Source organism: Piliocolobus tephrosceles, chromosome 8, assembly GCF_002776525.5.
Source record: "Piliocolobus tephrosceles isolate RC106 chromosome 8, ASM277652v3, whole genome shotgun sequence".
Classification (NCBI taxonomy): Eukaryota; Metazoa; Chordata; class Mammalia; order Primates; family Cercopithecidae; genus Piliocolobus; species Piliocolobus tephrosceles.
The window spans coordinates 117,743,231-117,763,547 of NC_045441.1; the positions used below are offsets into that span (position 1 = coordinate 117,743,231).

The 20,317-nt window shown below is 44.0% G+C and overlaps 1 long non-coding RNA gene and 1 other non-coding gene across 3 annotated transcripts; both read right to left on the bottom strand.

The window, feature by feature from the left end:
• Positions 1-1,776: 1,776 nt before the first annotated feature.
• LOC111550182 lies at positions 1,777-19,951 on the bottom strand. 2 transcript variants are annotated; one of them, XR_002733952.1, is made up of 3 exons: positions 19,891-19,951; positions 19,514-19,657; positions 1,777-2,574 (listed from the first exon to the last, which is right to left on the bottom strand). It is a non-coding gene; the product is annotated as an uncharacterized LOC111550182 (long non-coding RNA). The 2 variants fall into 2 exon arrangements; XR_002733953.1 differs by lacking the exon at positions 1,777-2,574 and adding an exon at positions 18,459-18,500.
• Positions 12,302-12,363, bottom strand: LOC111550254. The gene has a single exon (XR_002733975.1). It is a non-coding gene; the product is annotated as a U7 small nuclear RNA (small nuclear RNA).
• Positions 19,952-20,317: the final 366 nt, after the last annotated feature.

Genomic DNA, 20,317 nt, shown 5'->3' on the forward strand with positions numbered 1-20,317 from the left:
AGGACTTTTCCCCATGAGGGCTCTCTTCCACTCTCAAGAGGCAGGGGGCAAGGGTATATACACACATAGGAGGCATAACAATGAGAGCGAGTGTGAGAAATAGTTAAAAACACAGATTCTAGCATCCTAACTTGGACTTGTCCTGATTCTACCATTTTGGGGGGCTCTGTTATTCTAGGTGAGTTCTTTTTCTCAGAGGCCAGTTTCCTCATTTGTAAAATGGCTAATAACTATGATGGAACTTTTTTTAGGATTACTACTACAAAAATTAAATGAGACAAAACATGGAACGCTCTTAGATGGTGCCTGGCACAGAATAGGAGCTCAGTACATGGCTTTAAAATGTGCCGTACGGGACAACACTTAATCCAACGGGTGGGGATTTCACACAAAGTATGTTTGGGCGGGCAGGTTTTGTATTGCTGCCCACACTATATTGAATAGACTAGAGCGTGCTTCCTGCCACCATTTCTGTTTCTTTTCTGGATAAAACAGCCTTAATTAGAGACAAGCTGGGAACTAGGATGCAAATAGCATTTCCTAAAACTCCTAAACCTGCTTAATTAATCAATCCCCGTCTCTGTCCACACATAAGAGGTTGCATCTTGGTCCCCTGGAGCCACAGGCCAGGAGCCAACCTGGATGTCTCTTTGTTCCGTTTATATAATAAAATCAGAGTCTACTGATCTTTTCTAATTATAGATTCTTTCCTTCCTCTTTGTCCTTGTTGCCCTTGCCCAAACTAGAGTCAAATTCTGGAGGCACCAAAAATCTCAGTGGAGGCAGAAAAGATGAATAAGAGCTCAACAGACAAAGAAGGCGTCATTTCAAGTTTTGAGAACAGTACAAGCAAGGCTCAGAGGCTTCCCATGACATGGTGCTCCATGGAACAAAATGTAGCTCTGTATATAGGAACAGAGGCCCAAGCGGAACCATATGGCATGATAGCGGGGCACACAAACATGCAGCTACACTGCCTGGCTTTGAATTCCAGCTCCATCACTTATTAGCAAATTACTTAATTTCTGTGTGTCTGGATCCCTCATCTGCAAAATAGGATCATAATAGTGCCCACCTCTAAGGGCTGTTGGGAGGATTAAATGTTCTGGCAGACGGAGATAACTTAGTATAGTGCTGGGGCATAGTAAGTACCCCATAGATATTACTGTCCCCAATTCGTATGTAAGTGTTGGAGCAGCCCACCCTTCACCATTCAACTCCAAGTCCGCTTTGCACAGGAAGCTTTCTTCAATTAATCTGAAATGGCTGTCACACATCACCCCAACGTACTCATGCACTCTCATTTGTATCAGTATTTTGTTTTGGCTTTTGGTTTGTGTGTGTGTGTGTGTGTGAGGGTCTCACTCCTGTCACCCAGGCTGGAGGACAGTGGCGCAATCATGGCTCACTGCAGCCTGGACTTCCTGGGCTCAGGTTATTTTCCCACCTCAGCCTCCTGAGTAGCTGGGACTATAGGCACACACCACCATGTCTGGCTAATTTTTTGTATTTTTTTTATAGAGACAGAGTTTCGCCTTTGCCACGTTGCCCAGGCTGGTCCAAACTCCTAGGCTCAAGCAATCTGCCCACCTCGGCCTCCCAAAGTGCTGGAATTATAGGCATAATATTACTGTTTTTACAAACTTATTCTCCAACTGTGGGTTGGGGATTGTCACATCAACAGAGAGGGAAGCTTACTGCAGAAAATTAGGGAGTTGTCTTGTGACACGATGACTCAGTTATGCATTCAACATTCGGTCAGCAAATATTTATTTATTTTTTTTTTAAACTAGAACATTTATCACATGACTAATCATTGAAATTCTTAAGATGAACTGGATGCTGCAACAGCTGCCCTCTTGGGTTTAGGTGTTGTTCCTTTTCAGAATCTGGCCTCAGTCTGCGGCAAACAATTTTTAGGTGTCTCATTCAACCAGTCCTGGTGGTATTTCACCGTTTAGCCTTGGCACCCAGTTATACTTTCTCTTGTGTTTGGCAGGGTAGCCACATTTGCCACAGGTCGTCTTCTGGAGGTGGTAGGCCTTAGAGCCATAGTGGTGGTACAACGTGTGTGTCTTATTGTGATGCTTCCCAAACGATGACATTCCCTTCATCATCTCGCTTCTGCAGCTGAGACCAAACAGACTAGAAGACGAGGCACTTCCACTATATCTGGTCAGCAAATATTTACTGAACACTTACTATGTGTCAGAAACCATGTTCCTCATAGCTTCCCCTAAAGCTCCATGTAGGAAAATTAAGCATGAGGGTGATTGATTGAAGGGTCTCGGAAAAACAAACCTTTGTCACTAACATCCCTCCTCCTGGCCATTTGCAAGATTTAGCACTGATTACCCATCTTCAAACCCCTTGTTAGTCTGTTCTCACACCCCTATAAAGAGCTATAAAGAATGGCTGGAGACTGGGTAATTTATAAAGAGGTTTAATTGACTCACAGTTCTTCATGGCTGCAGATGCCTCAGGAAACTTACAATCATGGTGGAAGGGGAAGCAAACACATCCTTCTTCACATGGTGGCAGCAAGAAGTGCAGAGCAAAGGGTGGGAGAAGCCCCTAAGAAAACCATCAGATCTCATGAGAACTCACTATCTTGAGAACAGCAGCATGGGGGTAACTGCTCCATGATTCAATTACCTCCCACCAGGTCCATCCCAGGACACATGGGGATTATGGGAACTACAATTCAAGATGAGACTTGGGTGGGGACACAGCCAACCTATATAATCCCTCTTAAAAATCATGCATTCTATCTAGGCTGCTGTAGCAGTTTCACACCTGTAATCCCAGTGCTTTGGGAGGCTGAGGTGGGAGGAACACCTGAGGCTAGGAGTTTGAGACCAGCTTGTGCAACCAAGCGAGACCCTGTCTCTACAAACAAAAAATTTAATTAGCTGGGCACAGTGGCATGTACCTGTAGTTTCAGCTACTGGGAGTGGGGCAGGGCACTGACTCAGGAGGATCACTTGAGCCCAGAAGGTTGAGGGTGCAGCAAGTTATGATTGCACCACTGCACTCCAACCTGGGCAACAGAGAGATACCTACCCTGTCTCTAAAAGTAAGTAAGTACATTAAATAAATAAATAAATAAATAAATAAATAAATAAATAAATACAGCTGGGTGTGGTGATTCACACCTGTAATCCCAACACTTTGGGAGGCCAAGGCAGGAGGATCACTTGAGCTCAGAAGTTCAAGACCTGACTGGGCAACACTGAGACCCTGTCTCAATAAATAAATATTTAAAAACATTGAAAAAAAATACAACTAATGCATTCTGATTGGGTCAAGGTTCTAATTTACCCAGAGAGGTCATACATCAATTATCTAATAGCATAGGAATTCCATTATCTGATTAACTCATCTTCTGTCTACAGCCATACCACCCTGAATGCCTGATCTTGTCTGGTTAACTTATCTTCCGAAGCACATGGATCCATAACGGGCTCCAGTGGGGCTGAGAACACTAGAAATTATCTGCTTGTGTATCTGTACTATTTCCCCCTGGATTCAATTTCAGGCAGTATAGGAACTAGATAATCAGACAGTATTCCCAATACCAAACACCTAAAGCATGACAAACATTCCTTTAAATGCATAGCAGAGTTTGAGGGCGGAGGAGGAAAGGAAAGCTACAGGGACAACAAACAAACAAAGCAAAGAAATGAGAACCCTGAAGCTGTGGCTGCAGGTTGGGGGAGAGGGGGCGGCTGTTGAGTAATGTTGATAACCAAAGCCTGGCATAAAGCTGGGGCCCTCAAGCGCTTTGCTCTCAAGGGGGAGTGGACCAGGAGAAATCTGGCCATCAGCAAAAGGAGGAGGAGAAACGGAAAATGTATCTGCTTCAGTCATAATTCTGGACCTTAAAAAACATTTCCACTGAGAATTTGCAATCCTGGGCTTCAGGCGTATTTGCAAACAGAATGCGTACTGTGCCCGGTCTGGGCAAACACAAGATCAAACATGAACAAACATTAGCGGTGGATTGTTAGTTCCTTGAAGAAGCTTTGCACAAAGCTTCTCTGGAGGAGCTACAGTTAACCCAGGCTACATATGATTCCCACACAAAAAGTTTGGACAAGTAAAGCTCAAACACAAAAAATAAATCACACAGAAACAAGCCTACATGAGCAAATGCCAGCATACCCAAGAAACAGCTGCATAATATCCTTTCTATTTTCCTATAATGGAATTATTAGGTATAAAGTAAAAAATAAGAATTTTTTTTTTTTTTTTTTTTTTTTTTTTTTTTTTTTTTGAGACAGAGTCTCGCTCTGTCGTCCAGGCTGGAGTCTCGCTCTGTCACCCAGGCTGGAGTGCAGTGGCCGGATCTCAGCTCACTGAAAGCTCCGCCTCCCGGGTTCACGCCATTCTCCTGCCTCAGCCTCCAGAGTAGCTGGGACTACAGGCGCCCACCACCTCGCCCGGCTAGTTTTTTTGCATTTTTTAGTAGAGACGGGGTTTCACCGTGTTAGCCAGGATGGTCTCGATCTCCTGACCTCGTGATCCGCCCGTCTCGGCCTCCCAAAGTGCTGGGATTACAGGCTTGAGCCACCACGCCCAGCCAAAAATAAGAATTTTTAAAATGTTTACAGAAAAATAAAAACTGAAAACATGACAAAGGTGCCATATGCTATCAAAACAGATGAGAGACATTTGAAAAAATAAATCAATAGAACATCTAAAACTGAAAGCCATGATAATCAAAATTAAAAACTCAATGGGCAAGTTAAACAGCAGATTAGATAGGATGGAAGACAGAATTAGTGAACCAAAAAAAAGTACAAAAATGAAAACAAGCCAAACCCCCTCCCCCACAAGATCTAAAAAGTTATACAGAATGAAGCAGAGAGGGACAAAAACTTGGAAAATATGAAGGAAATATTAAGAGACATGAAGACCAGACTGAGTAAGATGAACATGCATCCAATTGAAGTACTGAAAGGAGAAAATAGAATAGAGAGAGGCAATATTCTAAGAGATAGTGGCTGAGAACCGTCCAGAAGCAATGAATGACATGAAACCCTCAACTTCTATCATCAAGGAAGCTAGATGACAAAGGAATAATATTTTTAAATGTGTAAGAGTAAATAACAGGTCGGGCATGGGCGCTCACACCTGTAATCCCAGCACTTTGGGAGGCTGAAGCAGGCAGCTTGTTTGAGCCCAGGAGTTTGAGACCAGCCTGGGCAACATGGCGAAACCCCTTGTCTACCAAAACAAAAAAAAAATTAGCCAGGCATGGTGGAGCATGCCTGTAGTCCCAGCTACCTGGGAGGCTGAGGTGGGAGGATTGCTTGAGCCTGGGAGGCAGAGGTTGCAGTGAGCTGAGATCACACAACTACAGTTCAGCCTGGGCAACAGAGCGAAAACCCTGTTTCAAAAAAAAAAAAAAAAAAAAAGTAAATAACTAGCAAACTAGAATTTTATACTTAGTCAAGATAACATTTAAAAGCAAGAGGACCTATCGAATGGGAGAAGTATTTGCAAATCATGTATCTGATAAGGGACTTGTATCCAGAATATATAAAGAACTTCTTCTACAACTGAAAAATAAAAAGACATATAACCTGATTTGAAAATAGGCACAGAATTTTTTTTTTTTTTTTTTTTTTGAGATGGAGTTTTGCTCTTGTTGCCCAGGCTGGAGTGCAATGGCACAATCTCGGCTCACTGCAACCTCCGCCTCCCAGGTTCAAGCAGTTCTCCTGCCTCAGCCTCCCTTGCAGCTGGGATTACAGGTGCCCGCCACCATGCCCAGCTAATTTTTTGTATATTTAGTAGAGACGGGGTTTCACTATGTTGGCCAGGGTGGTCTTGAACTCCTGACCTCTGGTGATCCACTCACCTCGGCCTCCCAAAGTGCTGGGATTACAGGCATGAGCCATCGTGCCCAGCCACTTTTTTTTTTTTTTTTTTTTTTTTTTGAGACAGAGTCTCACTCATCACCCAGGCTGGAGTGCAGTGGGGTGATCTCGGCTCACTGCAGCTTCTGCCTCCCAGGTTCAAGCAATTCTCCTGCCTCAGCCTCCCAAGTAGCTGGGATTACAGGTGCCTGCAACCATGCCCGGCTACAACTGGGTGAAGGATTTGAATAGACATTTCTCCAAAGGAGGCTTACAAATAGCCAATATACTGATAAAAAGATGTTCAACATCATTAGTCATTAGGGAAATACAAATGAAATCCACAATGAGATACTACTTAACAACCACCAGGCTGGCTAAAATTAAAAAAAAGTAAAGACAATAACAAGTGTTGACAGGACGTGGGGAAATTGGAACCTTTCTATATTGCTGGTAGAATTACGGAATAATGCAGCCACTCTGGAAAACAGTTTGGCAATTCCTCAAAATATTAAACACAGAGATACCATATAACCCAGCAGTTCTACTCCTAGTTGTAGACCCAAGAGAACTGAAAACATATATCTACACAAAAACATGTACACAAATATTCATATCAGCTTTATTCATAATAGCTAGGGTGAAAACTAACCCAAATGTCCATCAATTGATGAATGGATAATAAAATATGGTATATCCATACAACAGAATATTACTTGGACACGAATGAAATTCTGATACAAGCTACAACATAGATGAAACTTGAAAACATTGTGCAAGTTGGAAGAAACTGAGGCAGGAGAATAGCAGAGTAAGCTGGAGGTGAAGCGGATCCTTGGACGTAAGCTAGCTTAATCAGTAGCAAAAGCAAAACATGCAAAATAGCAGAAGTAGAATACACAAAATAAGGGAGTAAGCGGTATGTATATAAGGGAGAAGCAGTGAGTTGAAACATGCAAGATAAGAAAAAGAAGGGCTTGCAGTAGCAATTTGGTCACAAAAAAATAACAGTAAAGATAAGCAATTTGGTCAAAAGAGATAAAGTAAGGTTGAGCAAGTGGGAAAAAAAAAACATATAAAAGGCCATGAAATGTAACAAACTGGGACTGACACCACTCGCTGGTCAGCCTGCTCTCTCCTCTCTGGGAGTGTTACTAAGCATAACAAATTTTTGCTGCTTTGCTATGCTATCTGTGTCACGTCCAGTTCTTTGTTTGGGACACCAAGAGCCAGGAGCTACACGGTACCATCCATTAGCAAAACCAGACACAAAAGGTCATATATTAAATTATTCATTTATATGAAATGTCCAGAATAGTATTCCTTTGTATGGAATCTAAAAAGTATAGGCCCATTGCATGGCTCATGCCTCTAGTCCCAACATTTTGGGAGGCCAAGGTAGAAGGACTACTTGAGCTCAGGGGTTTGAGACCAGCCTGGACAACATAGAGAGACCCAGTCTCTACAAAAATAAAAAATAAAAAAATTAGCTGGGCGTGGTAGCGCATGCTTGTAGTCCCAACTACTCAAGAGGCTGAGGTGGGAGGATCCCTTGAGTTGTGGAGTTCAAGGCTGCAGTGAGCTATGATGGCACCACTGCACTCCGGCCTAGGTGACAGGGCAAGACCCCATCTCAAAAAAGAGTTGTTGGTGTGAGAAGAGTAGAAATTTGTGCCTTAGGGGAACCCAGGAGTGTGGCCTGTACCCAGAATTACTCCCTGGGTAATACTGATGAGGGAGCTGCTCTTCTGAAGCCTTGTTTCTTCTGGTCCCTTGCACCTCCGCTCCCAGCTCACCCTGGTCTGCTCCCAGATATCCTGTACCCCTAGAAGTCCAGAGGACACCCATTCTTATCACCCTTGTGGTAGCTAGTGTCCTATAGCACTATCTGCCTGCCTTCTTCCCATCCCTTCCCCATGATCCAACACAGCCTTCTGGTGTCCTAAAAGGAGTTAGTCTGACATATCCCCAGCAAATGTGCAGATGGTGTCAAGAAATCTTTTCCCCTCCCTATTTTACAAACCACTCCGCTCCATCTGTATTAGTTTCCTAGGGCAGTGGTAATAAAGTATCACAAATTAGGTGATTTATAACAATATAAATTTATTCTCTCACTGTTCTGGAGGCTGGAAGTTTGAAATCAGGGCATTGGCAGGGCCATGCTGCCAACTAGGGGAGGATCCTTCCTTGCTTTTTCCAGCTTCTGATGTCCCCACACCCTCCTTGGCTCCTGGCACCCTAACTCTAATCTCTCTGCCTCTGGCATCACATGGCCATCTTCCTTCTGTCTGTTCAAATTTTCCTCTTCTTATAAGGACACCAGTCACATTGGATTAGGGCCCACCCTAACCCAGTGCCCCTCACTCCATATCCTCATTTGCAAATCAAGAGAATGCTATTAGGACTGTGTGTGCATGGAACAAAAGAAAATGGGCGCTTTCACACAGTGTGCCTAGGAAGGCTATTTCACAGGATGGAACAAGAGCTTTAAAAGGTGTGCTGGCTGTGTGTAGTGGCTCACACCTGTAATCTCAACACTTTGGGAGGCCGAGGCAAGAAGATGGCTTGGGCCCAGGAGTTCGAGACCAGCCTGGGCAATATGGTGAGACCCCTGTCTCTACAAAAAATAAAAATAAAAGAACAAAAGTATCAGGAGTGGTGGTGTGCCTGTGGTACCAGCTATTTGGGAGGCTAAGATGGGAAGATCGCTTGAGCTCAGGAGGTCAAGACTGCAACAAGCCATGATAGCATCATTGCACTCCAGCCTGGGTGACAGAGTGAGATCCTGTCTCAAAAATAAAACAAAATAAAAAAAACAAAGGCATGACTTCTGGCTTTTACTCATAGGTGTTACTCTTAAGGAAATAATTGGGCAAGCATACAAAAATGTAAGTATAAAGATATTCATTGCAATTTTGTTTAAAACAGTAAAAAGAAGCACAAACATTCTAAATGAATACAAAGGAGAATTTATTTGCTCTTAAAGAGGTTGCAATTCAACTGAATTCTTTACTTTTCCCTGTTTCCTTCTCTTAGAACCACAACTCACTTGCAGATATTAAAATGGTGTCCTTTTATGAAACAATTAGAAACTTGAATATTGTTTGATGGTATTAGGAATCGCTGTTGATATTTTAGCTGTGTAACAGTGTTTTAGCTTTTTAAAAATGTGTAAACTTTATTTTTTGATTTTTTTTTTCTGAGATAAGTTCTTTTTGTGTCACTCAGGCTGGAGTGCCGTGGTGCAATTACAGCTCACTGCAGCCTCAACCTCCCTGGCTCAAGCTATCCTCCTGCCTCAGCCTCCTGAGTAGCTGGGACTACAGGTACCTGCCACCAGGCCTGGCTCATTTTTTAATTTGTTTGTAGAGATGAGGTCTTCTAAGATTGTTGCCTGGGTTGGTCTCGAGCTCCTGGGTTCAAGCGATCCTCCCGTCTTGGCCTCCCAAAGTGCTGGGATTACAGGCATGAGCGACGGCACCTGGCCTCACATCTTCAGCTTTTACAGATGCATACCAGATATTCGCAGCTGAATTGACAGGCTGTATAGGATGTTCTTCAAATAACACAGGCACGGGGAAAGCACGTGTGTGTGTGAACGGGGCAGAACTGGTCATAGGGTTGCTGGTGGCTGAAGATTGGATACCTGTAAGCTATTCTGCTCATCTGTCTACTTTTGTGTATGATCTAAATTCTCCATAATAAAAAGTTAAACAAAGTATATATCCAGTTGAATTCTGTTTTTGTAGACTCTTCTAGGTATCACAACTTCATAGGTGGCTCTATTAACACTTCTCCATTATGTAATTTCTCTAAAATGTCTGTTTCTCTAACTTAATTGTTTTCCAGGATGAAATGAGTATGAAAGTACTTGGGGGACTGACCGCCTTCTACATATAGAAGAGATTATTAGGACTCATTAGTGTTCTAAATATGTATTATTGTACTCTTTAGTGCAGAAAGAATTAAGTTAAATTTTTGGCTTCAAATAATTCATAGTCTAAAATTTTCCTGGATTTAAAGTGACTTTTCTCAAAAAGATAATGCAGGAAGGGATAATAATAAGACCATGTGTGTAATGAGGCTGAGTTTGGTGCTGAAAAACTCAGCTTCCTTTGATCAATCAGATCCCTGGAGGTGGGACGGGACAGGGACCATGTGTACTATTCATTGCTGCATTTCCAGCACCCAGCATAGCCTCTGGCACATGACATAGGGTAATAATAATAGTGGTGATAATAATAATACAATAGAACTAACAATTTTTGAGCTTCAGTGCCAAACAATGTGCAACTGCTTTGACTGAATAATTTCATTTCATCTTCAAAACACTCCTACGGGGAGTGTCTCAATATCACATTGAGAGAAAACTGATGCGAATACTGAGCCTCAGGAAGATTAAGTTACTCACGCAAGGTCATCCAGTCAGAGAGTGTGGGGCTGGCTTTGAACTCATGTCTGTTTGTCCTGGAAGTCACTACTTTTTAAATCAAGATGCCCTGAAATGCCAATGTGAGAAATCTGGTTCTCTTAGTGTGTCTCTTCTTGCAGGGACAGTGAGGACAGCAGGCTATTGGAGCTTGGTGACACTTGCCTCTGCAATTCCCTAGGCAGCTCCCCCAGCTCAGATTCTACACCTTCAGGCTACTTCCTGTTGTCTTTTGGGTCCCCAAACAGACTTTTGTACAGAGAAAAGAAAACACTCACTAACCAATAAGCACAAGGCCTGGCAGGTTTATTTCTCTCTGTTATTTAATAAATTGAAGTTAATTAATAAGTGTTCATATGTCAATTTTGTGTGATTTTTTTAAACTAATTTGAGTTATTGTAACTGTATATATTATATAGTGTATTTGTATTAATTTTATTTTTTTCGAGACGGAGTTTCACTCTTGTTGCCCAGGCTGGAGTGCAGTGGCATGATCTCAGCTCACTACAACCTCCACCTCCTGGGTTCAAGCAATTCTCCTGCCTCAGCCTCCTGAGTAGCTGGGATTATAGGCATCTGCCACCATGCCCAGCTAATTTTTGTATTTTTAGTAAAGACAGGGTTTCACCATGTTGGTCAGGCTGTTCTCAAGCTCCTGACCGCAGGTGATCCGCCCACCTTGGCCTCCCGAAGAGCTGAGATTACAGATGTGAGCCACTGCGCCTGGCCATTTTTATTAATTTTTAACTTTTATTATACGCGAGTCATATATAAACTTAAGTGATTTGAGTGATAAGGTCCAGAGCCTTGTCATCTAAGGGTGTGATGATACTATCAAGCTTTCAGATCTATCAGTTAAATAATTAAGAGGTAGGAGGGAAGTGTCCTAAAGGCAAGTAGCTCAGTTTCCAAAATGCCTTGCCCAGTGGGTTTTTCATAGTTGACATTTACTAAATAGTTGTTGAATAAATGACTGTGAAAAAGAAGAAAACAGTCATAAACAAAATTGGAAGCAAATAGGCCAGGTGTTGTGGCTCATGCCTGTAATCCCAGCACTTTGGGAGGCTGAGGCAGGAGGACTGCTTAAACCCAGGAATTCAAGACCAGTCTGGGTAACATAGCAAGACCCAATCTCTACTACTAAATAGTAAAACTTATTTACAAAAAACTAAAAGCAGCCGGGCGTGGTGGCTCATGCCTATAATCCCAACACTTTGGGAGGCCAAGGCGGATGGATCACTTGAGGTCAGGAGTTTGAGACCAGCCTGGCATGGTGAAACCCCATCTCTACTAAAAATACAAAAATTGGCTGGCGTCATGGCACTCACCTGCACTCCCAGCTACTCAGGAGGCTGAGACAGGAGAATTGCTTGAACCCAGGAGGCAGAGGTTGCAGTGAGCTGAGATCATGCCACTGCACTCCAGCCTGGGCGACAGAGTGAGACTCTGTCTCAAAGAAAAACAAAACAAAACAAAACAAAAAAACTGAAAGCAAATAGGCAGGGAAATATTTTCGTAAGTACAATAACAAGGTCTCAATTTCTTTTTTTTTTTTTTTTATGAGATGGAGTCTCGCTGTGTTGCCCAGGCTGGAGTGCAATGGCGTGATCTCGGCTCACTGCAACCTCCACCCCTCCAGGTTTTAAGCAATTCTCTGCCTCAGCCTCTGGAGTAGCTGGCATTACAGGTGCGTGCCACCACGCCTGGCTAATTTTTTTGTATTTTTAGTAGAGACGGGGTTTCACCATCTTGGTCAGGCTGGTCTTGAACTCCTGACCTCGTGATCCACTCACCTCGGCCTCCCAAAGTGCTGGGATTACAGACGTGAGCCACTGCGCCCGGCCTCAATTTCTTAATATATCAGGAACTTGCAAAATAGATAAGAAAAGCATGAAATCTTCAATAGAAAAATGATAATGCTAAATAAATGCAGAATGAATAAATGAAAGAATAAGTGGGGGCTAACAGAGAGATGCTTTTCCTGGAATTTAACATGTTAATTTTTTTTAGGGGCTTTCCAGTGAAGACCCAAAGACCTGCTAGACAAATTCTCAAAGAGCTGTAACACTAACATATTAATTTTCCAAGAGTACATTGGGGACCATATGAAGACAAGCGGACCTCAGGTATGTGAAGGGGGACTTAGAAAATGCAAAGAGCTCAGCTGCAGAGCTGGCTTAAGCCTTTTTCAGATGCACAGGAGGACAGGAAAGGAACTGCTGCATGGCCTGGCAGAACAATCAGATGTCCCAAGAGGACAGGAAAGGAACTGCTGCATGGCCTGGCAGAACAATCAGATGTCCCAAGTTAGGGAAAGTAGACAGAAAAATCCAGAAGTATACACTGGTGAGCTCCCTGCTTTGGAAGTAGGAATGTGGCTTTGCTGGGAAGCTACCCTTTGAGGAGGAAATCCAACTCTACAGGTAGGCAGCAGTCTCCCAACAGCAGAGTTGGGGAGAGAGCTAGAGGAGGAGGAGGAGGGAAAGGGCCTACCTGGAGCAAGGCCAGCTCTCTGTTCTTCCCTGATGGGTGGGTCACAGTGGCCCAGCCACTGGGACAGGGTTAGGAGAAACCTGGGCTCTGATGACAGCGGCAACTTCTCAGTCTTGTCTGGCACATAAAAATAGCTTTTCCAGGTGATGTGACTCTGGGGCTTAGCCAACTGCAGGCCTGGTTACTGTGCTTGGTTACCGGCCTTTGCCCTGTCTCCAGATCTTGGAACGACTTTGGCTTTACACACTTCCCCCTAGGGACCTCATAAGTGAAGCCTCATCCTCAGGAGACAAGGGTGACTTTTCATAGTTGCCCCCTTTGTGGGAAGAGTATGCTGACCTTTAGGAGTGGAGGAAGGGCATTTCCCTCTTCCTTGGCTTCGAAAACATAGGGGAGCTCAGCCAGCCCATGTCTACTGTTTCCTGGGTAATTCACTAAGCCAACCAAAGAACCTGAACTTCCTGCAGTGATGAGGCCAACACACAGTTTCAGGTACACAAAAGCACCAAGAGTCACATGCCTGCTGACTCACAGACCTACCCCAGGAGGCTGTGAAAGCAGCACACAACCAGGCCCAGGCCCTCAGGGTACCAGGAGTCACATGAACAATGAGAACATCAACAGGCCTGAGGCCACTGACAGGTGCAAAGGTTCCTAGGGTACACACATTTGCCCTAATATACACATACCTGTCCTGATTTACATACTCAGAGCCCCCTGGGCAGTACATATCCCATGATGCACTGAGTTCCTTATTTTGGGTAGAACTCCCTTTTAGAGCTAGTACCCAGGCTGTTCATTTTCCTTGCTATGAAGGAAGATTCTCCACATCCCTCTATTCCTCCTTCTCCCTGATTTCTCCCTGTTGTGCAGATAGAGAAGTGGCAAGGGACAATGGTGATTTAATTCCAGAAGACTGAGGAACCGAGGCTACAAAGACTCTATAAAAGCACTTAGTTATAGAATCTAATCGGCTATAAGGAATGCTTAGAGCCATTATCAAGCTCAGCCTGTTTTCACAAGGATCCTAAGGCTAGAGAAGCAAAGAAGTTTGCCCAATGTCCCAGGCTGGGCAGTGGCTGAGGCTGAATTTGATGATATAGGTGAGATAGGCAGGTTCAGTCTAGCTGGAGAATTTAGTTAGCTCAGGGGTGGGGTTGGCTTACTGATTTTTTTTTTTTGAGACAGAGTCTCGCTCTGTCACCCAGGCTGGAGTGCAGTGGAGCGACCTCAGCTCACTGCAGCCTCTGTCTCCCGGGTTCAAGTGATTCTCCTGCCTCAGCGTCCCGAGTAGCGGGGACTACAGGCGTGTGCCACCATACCCAGCTAATTTTTGTATTTTTACTAGAGATGGGGTTTCACTATGTTGGCCAGGCTGGTCTCAAGCTCCTGACCTCAGGTAATCCAACTGCCTTGGCCTCCCAAAGTGCTGGGATTACAGGCGTGAGCCACTGCACCCAGCCTGGTTTACTGATCTTTAGTGCATGTGAGCAATAGATTGGTGCATTGATATTGATAACAACTGAGCATCTAGTTTGCACAAGGCACAGACTAAGAAGCAAATATATATTTAAATCTTAAAACAACCCTCTCAAAGTTAAAGGAAATAATTAATTAACAGAGACGATCAATGAATAAGGATGATGCTTACAATACATTTTTAAAATTTTATTTTGGCCGAGTGCGGTGGCTCACACCTGTAATCCCAACACTTTGGGAGGCCAAGGCGGGTGGATCACTTGAAGTCAGGAGTTTGAGATCAGCCTGGCCAACATGGCAAAACCCTGTCTCTACTAAAAATATAAAAATCAGCCAGGCATGGTGGCAGGTGCCTGTAATCACAGCTACTCAAGAGGCTGAGGCAGAAGAATCACTTGAACCCAGGAGGTACAGGTTGTAGTGAGCCAAGATCATACCACTGCACTCCAGCCTGGGTGACAGAGCAAGACTCCATTTCAAAAAAAAAAAAAAAATTATTTTGGATTCAGTGGGTACATGTGCATATTTGTTACATGAGTATATTGCATAACGGGCTTCTAGTGAACCCATCACCCTAACAGTGAACACTGCACTCAGTGAGTAGTTTTTCGAAAGGGACCCCCTTTGGAGTCCCTGGCAAGAACTTTTAAGAAAATACACAAGACATTCTCTAGACGGAACATGCTTATCAACTGAGAGGCATAAACATCGAACGCCGTATCAGCACGTGATATTCCAACATGCAAAAGAACCCAGGATGGGGGACTGGGGAGGTTTTCAGGGTCAAATGGGAGAGCTGGGAGCCTGAGACACCAACAGTTGTAGCTGACTTTCAGGATCTGTCAGGCGAGGGGCTGAGGGGTTCAGTGTGGGTAGGGCTTTGGGCCTTCATCGTTGACAAGAGGGATTCTGACTGGACAGCTTTTTCTCCAGTCCTTTAGCCAAAGGAGGAGGGGTCACTGGGAGAAGGAAAAAAGGGTGGGAGTCTCCTCAAAGACCAGTTGTCCTCTACCCCTCATTACCCCCTCTCCTAACAGCAGTCACTGTCCTTCTTGGCTAAGATAAGAGGCAGCAGGAACAGCCCCCTGCCCTGCTCTAGCCGAGTTGGAGCAGAGCCACGGAGTGAGTTGGCTGGCGGCAGAAATGTCTGGACATCTGTGTCTGGGGGAGAGGTGCCAGCTGTCTAGGCGGAGAGAAAATGTGCCCATGTGCACACACATGTGTGTAAAGGTAGGGCATGTGTGAGTGAACACATGTAGCAGAGGGAAGAGCAGCTGTTGTAATTGTGAATGACAACAGCATAGACACCAGGAGAACCCCATTGTCTCCCAATCCATAGACTCAGACTCTGCCTCCCTGCCAGGAGCAAGACACCTGTCTCCTCTGGTAGCACCTCCGCCATCTACCACGCAGCAATGGAGCTCATTTGAGTCTGGCCCTTTTGTGGCTAACTTGGGCTCTCCCATGCTCAGAGAGCCCACTGTGACTGCCAAGAGAAGGTGACAGCAAGGAGGAAGGCTCCCTCTATGTTCTAACATTCAATGATTTTATGGTTCCATGAAGGAAAAAGAGAGCAACGTGTCAATACACAGATTTATCCTAAACTGCTAAATGGAAATAACTTGGAGAACAGCACAGAATGAGTAAACTCTTAAATACATGTCTTCAGTGAGTTTCCTTTTTGATTCTAATTAACTCCACAAGACAGAGGACTGTCCCCAAGCCTTTATTGAGATGAGAAAATAGGGACTTCTTCACCCCAAATCTTTCCTAAGGTTTTTTTATTTACATACTTTTTCAAAACATTCATTGAGTATTTTTTCTTCGTCTTATAATACACGCTCATAGTAGAAAAATTGAAACTCAGGAAACTATCAAACCTCCATAATCCACCCCATTCTCACTTTACTTCCACAGGCCCCAGATACGCCTGCTATAGGATACTCCATCATGTTAAAATGAGCCCATATCTCACATCTGAAGTTACTATGCTGAGTTGAAACTGCCTAGTTGGCCAGGCGCGGTGGCTCATGCCTGTAATCCTTGCACTTGGGAGGCTGAAGCGGGCGGATCACTTGAGACCAGGAGTTCAAAACCAGCCTGGCCAACATGGTGAAACCCCATCTCTACTAAAAATACAAAAAAATTAGCCAGACGTGGTGATAGGCAGCTGTAATCCCAGCTACTCAAGAGGCTGAGGCAGGAGAATTGCTTTAACCTGGGAGGTGGAGGTTGCAGTGAGCCGCGATCATGCCACTGCACTCTAGCCTGGGTGACAGAGCAAAACTCTGTCTCAAAAAAAAAAAAAAAGAAACTGTCTAGTTAACATATATTTTGCAGACCTTTGATTAAACGTTTGTGAATTTTAGTTTTGTCATTTAAATTTTTTTGAAGTCAATATATTTTGTTTTCTATATCTCAAATATGTTTGAGAGTCCTTGAAAAGTCTATAGGCCCCAGGAACTGTGCTTATTGTGACTAAAGAATAAGAGGACCCTGCTCGGTAAAAAATGTTACTATTTAAGAGTAGATATACTGTCAGTCTCTCTCTCTCTCTCTCTCTCTCTCTCTCTATGTATTTATCATGGTTAGCTTAAAGGGCCCATACAGTTTTGAATACTGTTTTTCTCCTATTCCACATTATTCATCCAGTATTTCCCAAACAGAGCTTGAGAGCAGAGGCCTGCTGTGTTGGTGGGAGTCCGCCACCCACACCACAGCTTCTCAGTGCAGGTTCTAGGACCACCCACCTCTTAGGTAGAAAGGCTCTGAAAGAGACAGCTTGTCTCCCTCAGCCCTGTGCTTCACAGATGAGGAAACTGAGGCCTGAAGAAGTGACTGGCCCCAGGTGACTGGTTAGTTAGTGCCACAACCAGACTCAGAATTTAGGTTGCTGGCTCAGGTGGGGGGTGAAGAAGTCACTGCTTGCCTTGTTTGCCCTCTGCCCATCTTCCAGGGCCAACTCTCTGTGGGCACCTTCCTCTGGTGCCATACTGCCAGGCCCTCCCACTCCACTCCCACTTCCCACTAGTTGCTCCAAGCTCTTGACCCAATTTCCCCATCCAAACTCCTGTGTTTGTTTTCCCTTCATTGTCACCATGGTGCTCAAGCTGTAAATTTACAAAATGTTCGTAAATTTTAATTTTTTTCTCTGATGGTAAAAGAAACAGATGCACACAGGAGAAAATAGGAGGAAAAAAGGAGTTCATTATCATATCACCCAGAGATGATCATTGTAAAAATGCTGTGCAACAAACATCAATAAATAGAATTAGAAATTGATCAGCTGCTCTGTTATTATTATTAATTTTTTTAGAGATGGGGTCTTGTCATGTTGCCTGGGCTGGTCTTGAACTCTTGGGCTCAAGCAATGCTCCCACATCAGCTTCCCAAAGCGCTGAGATTACAGGCGTCAGCCACCATGCTTGGTATGTTCCTTTCAGTTATAAAATATCTCAGATACACAAACATGATTCATTCATTCAACAATATTTGTTGAGCATGTACTACATGGAAGGCACTGTTTTGGGTTTAGGAACACAGTAATTGACACAATAGTCTGAGTCCTTGTTCTCAAGGAGCTACATTCTAGTGGAGGAAGACAGATAATCAACAAATAAATACAAAATAGTGTTGAGTACTATGAAGAAAAAATAAAACAGGGTAAAGGAGAAGAGTAGGTGTTGAGTGTTGCTGTACATGAAATGATTAGGAAAGCCTCCCTGAGAAATGACATTTGATCAGAGTCCAGAGGGAAGTGACAGAGCAAGCCAAATATTGAGTGAACATGTTTCAGACACTGAGGACATAATAGTGAATAAAAGTGACATTCCACTCTGGGCCATCGGTTTTCCTCTTCATTGTAGACACTTTGTACTATTTTACCTAATGGCCTGAAGACTGAATTGTACAGGAAGGGAAGGAAGAGGAAGAGCTACCCTTAACATTTTAATTTTTTTTGGCCGGGCGTGGTGGCTCATGCCTGTAATCCCAGTACTTTGGGAGGCTGAGGCAGGTGATCACCTGAGATCAGGAGTTTGAGACCAGCCTAGCCAACATGGTAAAACCCCATCTCTACTAACAAAAATAAAAAATTAGCTGGGTGTGGTGGCTGGCACCTGTAGATCAGCTACTCAGGAGGTTGAGGCAGGAGAATCGCTTGAACCCGGGAGGCGGAAGTTGCAATGAGCTGAGATCACACCACTGCACTCCAGCCTGGGTGACAGAGTGAGACTCTGTCTCAAAAAAATAAAAAATAATAATAAATATAAATATATTTATTTATTTATTTAATAAAGTTGGTCTTGAACTCCTGACCTCAACTAATCCACCCGCCTTGGCCTACCAAAGTTCTGGGATTATAGGCGTGAGCCACTGCGCCCAACCAACTCCTAACATTTTAATATACAGACTTAAAAGTCTAAAATTGGCTGGGCATGGTGGCTTACACCTGTAATCCCCGCACTTTGTGAGGCTGAGGCAGTGGATCACTTCAAGTAAATCACTTGAGGTCAGGAGTTCGGGAGCAGCCTGGCCAACATGGTGAAACCCTGTCTCTACTAAGAATACAAAATTTAGCTGGGCGTGGTGGTAGGCACCTGTAATCCCAGCTACTCGGGAGGCTGAGGCAGGAGAATCACTTGAACCTGGGAGGCAGAGGTTGCAGTGAGCCAAGACTGCACCACTGCATTCCAGCCTGGGTGACAAGACCAAGACTCTGTCTCAAAAAAAAAAAAGCCAGGCGTGGTGGCTCACACCTGTAATCCCAGCACTTTGGGAGGCCGAGGCGGATGGATCACCTGAGGCCGGGAGTTTAAGACTAGCCTGGCCAACGTGATGAAACCCTGTTTCTACTAAAAAAAATATATATAAAAGTTAGCTGGGCATGGTGGCACATGCCTATAATCCCAGCTACTAGGGGGACTGAGGCAGGAGGATTGCTTGAACCTGGGAGGTGGAGGTTGCAGTGAGCTAAGATCATACCACTGTACTACAGCCTGGGCAATAAAGCAAGACTCTGTCTCAAAAAAAAAAAAAAAAGTCTAAAATTAATCAATATTTACTTTCCTTCCAAATAAAAACATATTAAACTTTATCTTTGCTCACTGTTCCCATCTGAAATGTTTACCAATTTTTAAGTTTATCTTGTTATTGTTACTTTTCCAAATCAACCATTATTACTAAAAATAGCTTTGCGTAGTCATAATTTATTTAGATACATCCATATGTTTTGTAAATATTTCCTTACCATTTTTTATTGCATTTCCCTATTTCCTTTTGGGTTCAGTTTTCTTGTGTCTTAGGTTCATTCTTCAGTAGTTTCCATGATAAGGGCCTATGGCAGCTAACTCTGCTTTTGTTTGTCATCTGAAGATGTCTTCAACTTGCCCTCCTTTAAAAAAAATGACTTTATTTAGATATAGTTCACATATCAAAATCCACCATTTTAAAGTATGCAATTCAATGGTTAAGTATATTCACAGACTTGTATAATTGTATAACTGTCAGCACTGTCTAATTTTAGAACATTTCATCAACAGCCCACACACCAAAAAAAAAACCACCCTGTACCTACTAGCAGTCATTCCCTAGTCCCCTCTCCACCAGCCCCTGGCGACCACTTACCTACTTTCTGTCTCTGTGGATTTGCCTTTTTTTTTTTTTTCTTTTTTTTTGAGACAGTCTCACTCTGTTGCCCGGGCTGGAGTACAGTGGTGTGATCTCAGCTCACTGCAACCTCTGACTCCTGGGTTCAAGCAATTTTCCTGTCTCAGCTTCCCGAGTAGGTGGTGTCTTGTTTTTCTAAGACCAGCCGAGCGGGCGCAAAAGAACCAGCGGGTAGGCAAGTGTAACAGCAAAACTGCTGGTTTATTTTAGTAACCTAAGGTGTGCGGGAGAAGTCTGTCGGCCTCCGGGGAAGGAGGCCGGCAGAGTCCCCCCCGCGGTGGGGCTCTCGGACAGACTTCCCACAGTCCCGACATCCCGACAGGAGTGGGGCTGCAAGAAGGCCGCCGGGGCTGTGAGAAGGCCGCCGGGGCTGTGAGAAGGCCGC